The 10,306-nt window shown below is 36.6% G+C and overlaps 1 protein-coding gene across 1 annotated transcript in view; it reads right to left on the bottom strand.

Annotated features, from left to right (window-relative positions):
• Nucleotides 1-312: 312 nt before the first annotated feature.
• Nucleotides 313-10,306, bottom strand: part of LOC128687043 (nephrin) — a 308,655-nt gene continuing 298,661 nt past the window's right edge. Inside the window, exon 17 of the mRNA XM_070082505.1 lies at nt 313-1,488. The gene's annotated coding sequence lies outside the window, so the exon portion shown is untranslated. The remainder of the gene's footprint in view (nt 1,489-10,306) is intronic.

The following is a 10,306-nucleotide window of genomic DNA, read 5'->3' as shown; positions in this document are numbered from 1 at the left end:
GTATGGTACACAATACCGACAAGATGAAGAATTTGATACATTTGCAACACCAATAGATACCCAGATGTTGCACATGTGTCTAATTCTTCATATTCTGTACATATTTTGTATACATATAATGTACATGTTTTGTATACATATTCTGTACATGTTTTATTTAAAGTCTAAACAAAATATTAGAACTGTAATGGTTTAACAGTAAACTACAGGGATAACATGGTGTGTGTGTGTGTGTGTGTGTGTGTGTGTGTTTTGTGTTTGTATGTGTGTGTGTGCGTGTGTGTGTGTGTGTGTGTGTGTGTGTGTGTGTGTGTGTGTGTGTGTGTGTGTGTGTGTGTGTGTGTGTGTGTGTGTGTGTGCGTGCGTGTGTGTATGTGCGTGTGTGTGTGTGCGCGCGCGCGTGTGTGTGTAAACACGTCATTCAACTGGTTAAATGTCATTCAAATATATAAACTTTAATTAACACTTATCACATTCACTTCACAGACCAAATATTATCACAAGTCGGCCATCATAACAGATGTTTTTGCTTAAAAAATCCACCGCACTCGACCGCTATTGTTTACAAAACAAAACTTGCTTGCGTCAGTGAAATTTTTTTTTGCATTGTTCTTGCTTTTCACATCTCATCAATGAGCAGGTAAGAATTATCATTTGCCTGTATATAATCCCAGTCTTATGGTTTTTCTGTGTCAATCCTTTCTTTTCTACGTGGGGCGGAAAACATATCTGCGGTAGGCAAGCGTATGCTTGCTTAATTAATTAATTATGGTGTTATCATCAGGAAACACTTGCATTTTTTCCTGACGAATGAAACCCCACCATCCATTTGTTATTATTATGCAGATGGTGGTAGCATGGGGGATGATATTCACTATCCTAGCGAAATGTAATCTTAGTCCGCATAACTAGCCTGTTCGCATAACTAGGCTGTCCACATGCCTAGGCTGTCCACATACTAGGCTGTCCACATACTAGGCTGTCCATATAGTAGGCTGTCCACATGACTAGTCCACACTCTGTTAATATTTACACAACCATTAACATCGGTATTTTCTTTTTAAATCACAAAAATAATGCAGATTTTCTGGTCAACCACTACGTCTCACGATGTTACTTCAGCTAAAAACATGGACAGCAGTTAAGTTTCTGCGGGGAGCTTAACAGTGACGCTGTTTGAGCAGTCAGGTTACTAAGGTTGTGCCAGCCGCCTCAGTGAGGAAGATAAAGCTGAACAGACGTAGGTGGAGACAGTATCTTGAACGTGTAGTTCAGTTGTAGTGGGGAGGATACCCTTCCCCACTAAATGTTCCGATAACACCATCACTACTGTGCTACCATCACCATCACCAACACTATACTACTACCACCATTACCAACACTATACTACCACCATTACCAGCACTCTACTACCACCATCACAAACGCTACCTGTCATCATCGTGCCCGTGTCTGAGAACCAGCTGTACCAGGGTTGCTTATCATCATCTGTAATGTATAATTTGATTAACAAATAAAAAATAATAAATGAAATATGTAAACTATATGTACACGCGCACACGCACACACACACGCACACACACACACACACACACACACACACACACACACACACACACACACACACACACACACACACACACACACACCAGTGAAGAGGCGGGGCCAGGAGCTTGAAATCGACCCCTGCAACCTCAACTAGGTGAGTACACACATACACAATCGCTGCAGCATATGGGCGCCTGGCAAGCCTGAGAATAGCAATCCGATACCTCAGTAATGAATCGTTCAAGATACTGTACACCGTGTACTTCAGGCCCTACTGGAGTATGTAGTACCAGTTTGGAACCCACACCTGGTCAAGCACGTCAAGAAATTAGAGACAGTGCAAAGGTTTGCAACAAGAATAGTTCCAGAGCTAAGGAGAATGTCCTACGCAGAAAGGTTAAGGGAAAGCGGCCTGACGACACTGAAGGACAGGAGGGTTAGGGAAGACATGATAACGACATACAAAATATTGTGAGGAATTGATAAGGTGGACCGATACAGGATGTTCCAGAAATGGGACACAGAAACAAGGGATCACAATTGGAAGTTGAAGACTCAGATGAATCAAAGGGATGTTAGGAAGTATTTCTTAGTCAAAGAGTTGTCAGCAAGTGGAATAGTCTGTCAAGTGACGTAGTGGAGGCAGGAACCATACATTGTTTTAAGACTAGGTTTGATAAAGCTCATGGAGCAGGGAGAGAGAGGACCTAGATGAGTACACACACACACACACACACACATATACATATATATATATATATATATATATATATATATATATATATATATATATATATATATATATATATATATATATATATATGTCGTGCCGAATATGTAAAACTGGTCAATTAGCAAGAACTCATTTAAAATTAAGTCCTTTCTGAATTTTTCTCTTATACGTTTAAACATATATTTTTTTCATTAATGTTAATGTAAAAATTTTTAATTTTGCACCAAAAGAATCTTAGAAAACTTACCTAACCTTATTATAACAAGAGCAATTTATTTTAGCCTAACCCAACTAAATATATTTTAGATTTGTTTACAGTAATTTAATACTAAACAAACACAGTGAAATATATTTTTTTCGTTAGGTTCAGAATGATTTTGGCGAAATTATTGCATACACAAATTTTCACTTGTCCTATATGGCAAGATGAGCGTTGCTATTCAAGCCAAGACCGCAAGTTCTGCCTATAAGAGTGTTGGTACTACTATACTTTCATACATTCCCTTCTTTGCCCCCATAGATAACGTTTTTTGATTCCACATATACCTCAATGCACCACTCACCTTTTTTCCCTCATCAATTCTATGATTAACCTCATCCTTCATAAATCCATCCGCCGACACGTCAACTCCCAAGTATCCGAAAACATTCACTTCTTCCATACTCCTCCTCCCCAATTTGATATCCAATTTTTCTTTATCTAAATCATTTGACACCCTCATCACCTCACTCTTTTCTATGTTCACTTTCAACTTTCTACCTTTACACACACTCCCAAACTCATCCACTAACCTTTGCAATTTTTCTTTAGAATCTCCCATAAGCACAGTATCATCAGCAAAAAGTAACTGTGTCAATTCCCATTTTGAATTTGATTCCCCAAAATTTAATCCCACCCCTCTCCCGAACACCCTAGCATTTACTTCCTTTACAACCCCATCTATAAATATATTAAACAACCATGGTGACATTACACATCCCTGTCTAAGACCTACTTTTACCGTGAAGTAGTCTCCCTCTCTTCTACACACCCTAACCTGAGCCTCACTATCCTCATAAAAACTCTTTACAGCATTTAAGAACTTACCACCTATTCCATATACTTGCAACATCTGCCACATTGCTCCTCTATCCACTCTATCATATGCCGTTTCTAAATCCATAAATGCAATAAAAACTTCCCTACCTTTATCTAAATACTGTTCACATATATGCTTCAATGTAAACACTTGATCTACACATCCCCTACCCACTCTGAAACCTCCTTTCTCATCCGCAATCCTACATTCTGTCTTACCTCTAATTCTTTCAATTATAACCCTACCGTACACTTTTCCTGGTATACTCAGTAAACTTATTCCTCTATAATTTTTACAGTCTCTTTTGTCCCCTTTCCCTTTATATAAAGGGACTATACATGCTCTCCGCCAATCCCTAGGTACCTTCCCCTCTTTCATACATTTATTAAACAAAAGTACCAACCACTCCAACACTATATCCCCCCCTGCTTTTTAACATTTCTGTCATGATCCCATCAGTTCCAGCTGCTTTACCCCCTTTCATTTTACGTAATGCCTCACGTACCTCCTCCACACTTACATTCTGCTCTTCTTCACTCCTAAAAGATGGTATACCTCCCTGACCAGTGCATGAAATTACTGCCTCTGTTTCTTCCTCAACATTTAAAAGTTCCTCAAAATATTCTCGCCATCTACCTAATACCTCCATCTCCCCATCTACTACCTCCCCTACTCTGTTTTTAACTGACAAATCTATACTTTCCCTAGGCTTTCTTAATTTGTTTAACTCACTCCAAAATTTTTTCTTATTTTCATTAAAATTTCTTGACAGTGCCTCTCCCACTCTATCATCTGCTCTCCTTTTGCACTCTCTCACCACTCTCTTTACCTTTCTTTTACTCTCCATATACTCTGCTCTTCTTATAACACTTCTGCTTTGTAAAATCCTCTCATAAGCTACCTTTTTCTCTTTTATCACACCCTTTACTTCATCATTCCACCAATCACTCCTCTTTCCTCCTGCCCCCGCCCTCCTATAACCACAAACTTCTGCCCAACATTCTAATACTGCATTTTTAAAACTATTCCAGCCCTCTTCAATCCCCCCACTACTCATCTTTGCACTAGCCCACCTTTCTGCCAATAGTCGCTTATATCTCACCTGAACTTCCTCCTCCCTTAGTTTATACACTTTCACCTCCCTCTTACTTGTTGTTGCCACCTTCCTCTTTTCCCATCTACCTCTTACTCTAACTGTAGCTACAACTAAATAATGATCCGATATATCAGTTGCCCCTCTATAAACATGTACATCCTGGAGCCTACCCATCAACCTTTTATCCACCAATACATAATCTAATATATATATATATATATATATATATATATATATATATATATATATATATGTATGTCGTGCCGAATATGTAAAACTGGTCAATTAGCAAGAACTCATTTAAAATTAAGTCCTTTCTAAAATTTTCTCTTATACATTTAAAGATATATTTTTTTCATTAATGTTGATGTAAAAATTTATAATTTTGCACCAAAAGGAACTTAGAAAACTTACCTAACCTTATTTTAACAAGCGCAATTTATTTTTAGCCTAACCCAACTAAATACATTTTAGATTTGTTTACAATAATTTAATACTAAACAAACACAGTGAAATATATTTTTTTCGTTAGGTTCAGAATGATTTTGGCGAAATTATTGCATACACAAATTTTCGCTTGTCCTATATGGCAAGATGAGCGTTGCTTTTTATAGCCAAGATCGCAAGTTCTGCCTATTCGGCACGACATATATATATATATATATATATATATATATATATATATATATATATATATATATATATATATATATATATATATATACAAACAAAACCTACAAGAGTTACGGAGACCAGTGTTTCCCTACTTGACCACATCTGGACTAACACCATATCCCCTTTAAAATCAGGCATAATTACAGATAATACCACAGACCACTACCCTACTTTCCTCATAACAACTCTTGGTAAAATACCCCAAGACACTACTAAAGTCACCTTCAGACTTCACAATGAGGCAGCCAGTAATAACTTCACAACATCAGTAACAAACATTGACTGGCACACTGAGCTAGAAATCTATACAGATATTGACGAATGTATTAATAATTTTATAAAACAGACCCAATACCTCTATAACAAGCACTGCCCTAAAAAAACTAAACAGATGACAGCTAAGAGACTGAACAGTCCCTGGCTAACACCCAGCATTCTCAAATCCATAAATACAAAACACCAATATGAAAAACAGTACAGAATGGGTCACATAACCAGAGACCAAACAAAACGTTACTCGTCAATCCTAACCAGCCTGATAAGAAGGGCAAAAAAACTGTATTATGAGAACAGATTATCCAACTTACGAGGTGATATAAAAAAGACCTGGAAAACCCTATCAGAAATTCTGGGAACAAAAAAGATATCACGACATAGCGAAATAAAATTAGCAAAATCAGATGAACCCCAACTCCCACCAACAGAAACAGCAAACAGACTCAATGATTTCTTCTCCACTATAGGACAAAACCTTGCCAATAAAATCCCAAGCTCAGATACCCCACCAAATGACTACCTCACCGGCAACAACCCGAACACACTGTTCCTAGCTCCGACTAACCCATACGAAGTCTCCCTTATTATCAAGGCACTAAAAAACAAGGCAGGAGATTTAAATACCTTACCACCCTTTATATACAAAAAAGTGTCACAAGTACTATCACCAATCATTGCAACACTCTTTAACAAATCCATTGAATCCTCCACCTTCCCTACAGTACTCAAAATAGCAAGGGTCACCCCGATCCACAAAGGAGGAGACCAAACAGAGTTGAATAACTATAGGCCAATATACAACTTACACCCTCTCTCAAAAATCTTCGAAAAATTAATTCATAAACGAATCTACTCCTACCTTATCTCCCAAAACATACTCAACCCCTGCCAATTTGGATTCAGGCCTAATAAAAATACTAATGATGCTATTATACACATGCTAGAACATATATACACTGCAATAGAGAAAAAAGAAGTCCCACTGGGGATATTCATTGACTTACGTAAAGCTTTTGATACAGTTGACCATGACTTGCTCCACGTAAAATTGTCACACTATGGTATAAGAGGGCACTCCCTCAACTACCTCAAGTCATACCTCAGCAACAGAAGCCAGTATGTGTACGCAAATGGGGCAAACTCTTCTGCACAACCAATTACAGTTGGTGTCCCACAGGGAAGTGTCCTTGGCCCTCTTCTCTTTCTCCTATACATAAATGACCTACCAAATGCTTCGCAATTACTCAAACCCACACTATTTGCAGATGACACTACATACGTCTTCTCCCACCCGAGCCCAGTCACGCTAGCCAATACTGTAAACACCGAATTACAGAAAATATCTACCTGGATGAGGACTAACAAGCTTACACTAAACATTGACAAAACCTACTTCATTCAGTTTGGTAACAGAGCTACAGATGTCCCTCTTAACATAATGATAAATGGATCACCTATCACAAAGCTAACAGAGGGAAAATTCTTAGGAATCCACCTTGATAACAGACTCAAATTTCATACACATATACAACAAATTTCTAAGAAAATTTCCAAGACTGTAGGCATACTATCGAAGATACGGTACTATGCTCCACAGTCAGCCCTCCTGGCCCTATATCACTCTCTTATTTACCCCTATCTCACCTATGGAATTTGTGCATGGGGCTCAACAACAATTAACCATCTCAGACCACTAATTACCCAACAAAAGGCTGCAGTTAGAATGATAACAAATTCTCACTACAGGCAGCACACTCCACCAATATTCAATACACTAAACCTACTCACCATACAAAACATCCATACTTATTACTGCACCTATTACATACATAGAACACTTAACTCTGATATTAACCCTCCCCTCAAACATCTCCTTGCCAACCTCAACAGAACACATGACCATAACACAAGGCACAGATCACTCTTTGATGTTCCTCGTGTCCATCTCACACTATGCAAAAACTCAATGCACATAAAAGGCCCTAAAATCTGGAATTCATTACCTGTAAATATAAAAGAAACACTACCTGTTTATAAATTCAAGTCTCTTCTCAAAGATCACTTACTCACCCAAAACCAAATAAATACTGAATAACTGAACCTTATAAAGATATACATCTTAAATGTTTCTCACAATTATATCACATAAATGTTAAACCTAAAACCCAATCTAACTTTATTATTTTTTAAATACACTACCTAACAGAATACTCCATATGACTGAATGAACAACAATGCATGCAACCATATGACCTGTCTTTGTAATACTCATTTGTGCTTTATAGTTATCTGTTTACATTAATGTTTTATCACTGATTTCATCATTGCTTAGTTAATCTTTAAGTTAATTTTAAGCCAGCCCGTAATGCTATGCATAGTATAAGTGGCTTTGGCATGCTGCTCTTATCTGTATTTTTTTGTACCTCTGTATGTGTGCTCAAATTGTTAATAAAATAATATATATATATATATATATATATATATATATATATATATATATATATATATATATATATATATATATATGTCGTGCCGAATATGTAAAACTGGTCAATTAGCAAGAACTCATTTAAAATTAAGTCCTTTCTAAAATTTTCTCTTATACCTTTAAAGATATATTTTTTTCATTAATGTTGATGTAAAAATTTATAATTTTGCACCAAAAGGAACTTAGAAAACTTACCTAACCTTATTATAACAAGCGCAATTTATTTTAGCCTAACCCAACTAAATATATTTTAGATTTGTTTACAGTAATTTAATACTAAACAAACACAGTGAAATATATTTTTTCCGTTAGGTTCAGAATGATTTTGGCGAAATTATTGCATACACAAATTTTCACTTGTCCTATATGGCAAGATGAGCGTTGCTATTTAAGCCAAGATCGCAAATTCTGCCTATTCGGCACGACATATATATATATATATATATATATATATATATATATATATATATATATATATATATATATATATATATATATATTATGTATGTCGTGCCGAATATGTAAAACTGGTCAATTAGCAAGAACTCATTTAAAATTAAGTCCTTTCTGAAATTTTCTCTTTTACATTTAAAGATACATTTTTTTCATTAATGTTAATGTAAAAATTTTTAATTTTGCTCCAGAAGAATCTTAGAAAACTTACCTAACCTTATTATAACAAGAACAATTTATTTTAGCCTAACCCAACTAAATATATTTTAGATTTGTTTACAGTAATTTAATACTAAACAAACACAGTGAAATATATTTTTTTCGTTAGGTTCGTAATGATTTTGGCGAAATTATTGCATACACAAATTTTCACTTGTCCTATAGGGCAAGATGAGCGTTGCTATTTAAGCCAAGATCGCAAGTTCTGCCTATTCGGCACGACATATATATATATATATATATATATATATATATATATATATATATATATATATATATATATATATATATATATATATATATATATATATGACAGAAAGCATGTATAGTCCCTTTATGTAAAGGGAAAGGGGACAAAAGAGATTGTAAAAATTATAAAGGAATAAGTTTACTTAGTATACCAGGAAAAGTGTACGGTAGGGGTATTATTGAAAGAATTAGAGGTAAAACAGAATGTAGGATTGCGGATGAGCAAGGAGGTTTCAGAGTGGGTAGGGGATGTGTAGATCAAGTGTTTACATAGAGGCATATATGTGAACAGTATTTAGATAAAGGTAGGGAAGTTTTTATTGCATTTATGGATTTAGAAAAGGCATATGATAGAGTGGATAGGGGAGCAGTGTGGCAGATGTTGCAAGTATATGGAATAGGTGGTAAGTTACTAAATGCTGTAAAGAGCTTTTATGAGGATAGTGAGGCTCAGGTTAGGGTGTGTAGAAGAGAGGAAGACTACTTCCCGGTAAAAGTAGGTCTTAGACAGGGATGTGTAATGTCACCATGGTTGTTTAATATATTTATAGATGGGGTTGTAAAAGAAGTAAGTGCTAGGGTGTTCGGGAGAGGGGTGGGATTAAATTATGGGGAATCAAATTCAAAATGGGAATTGACACAGTTGCTTTTTGCTGATGATACTGTGCTCATGGGGGATTCTAAAGAAAAATTGCAAAGGTTAGTGGACGAGTTTGGGAGTGTGTGTAAAGATAGAAAGTTGAAAGTGAACGTAGAAAAGAGTAAGGTGACGAGGGTATCAAATGATTTAGATAAAGAAAAATTGGATATCAAATTGGGGAGGAGGAGTATGGAAGAAGTGAATGTTTTCAGATACTTGGGAGTTGATGTGTCAGCGGAAGGATTTATGAAGGATGAGGTTAATCATAGAATTGATGAGGAAAAAAAGGTGAGTGGTGCGTTGGGGTGTATGTGGAGACAAAAAACGTTATCTATGGAGGCAAAGAAGGGAATGTATGAAAGTATAGTAGTACCAACACTCTTATATGGGTGTGAAGCTTGGGTGGTAAATGCAGCAGCGAGGAGGCGGCTGGAGGCAGTGGAGATGTCCTGTCTAAGGGCAATGTGTGCTGTAAATATTATGCAGAAAATTCGGAGTGTGGAAATTAGGAAAAGGTGTGGAGTTAATAAAAGTATTTCAGAGGGCTGAAGAGGAGTTGTTGAGGTGGTTTGGTCATTTAGAGAGAATGGGTCAAAGTAGAATGACATGGAGAGCGTATAAATCTGTAGGGGAAGGAAAGCCGGGTAGGGTCGTCCTCGAAAAGGTTGGAGGGGGTAAAGGAGGTTTTGTGGGAGAGGGGCTTGGACTTCCAGCAAGCGTGCGTGAGCGTGTTAGATAGGAGTGGAGACGAATGGTATTTTGGACCTGACGATCTGTTGGAGTGTGAGCAGGGTAATATTTAGTGAAGGGATTCAGGGAAACCGGTTATTTTTATATAGTCGGACTTGAG

Source organism: Cherax quadricarinatus, chromosome 7, assembly GCF_038502225.1.
Source record: "Cherax quadricarinatus isolate ZL_2023a chromosome 7, ASM3850222v1, whole genome shotgun sequence".
Classification (NCBI taxonomy): domain Eukaryota; kingdom Metazoa; phylum Arthropoda; class Malacostraca; order Decapoda; family Parastacidae; genus Cherax; species Cherax quadricarinatus.
Note: the sequence above shows the minus strand (reverse complement) of the source record. Positions and strands in the feature narration are given on the sequence as shown.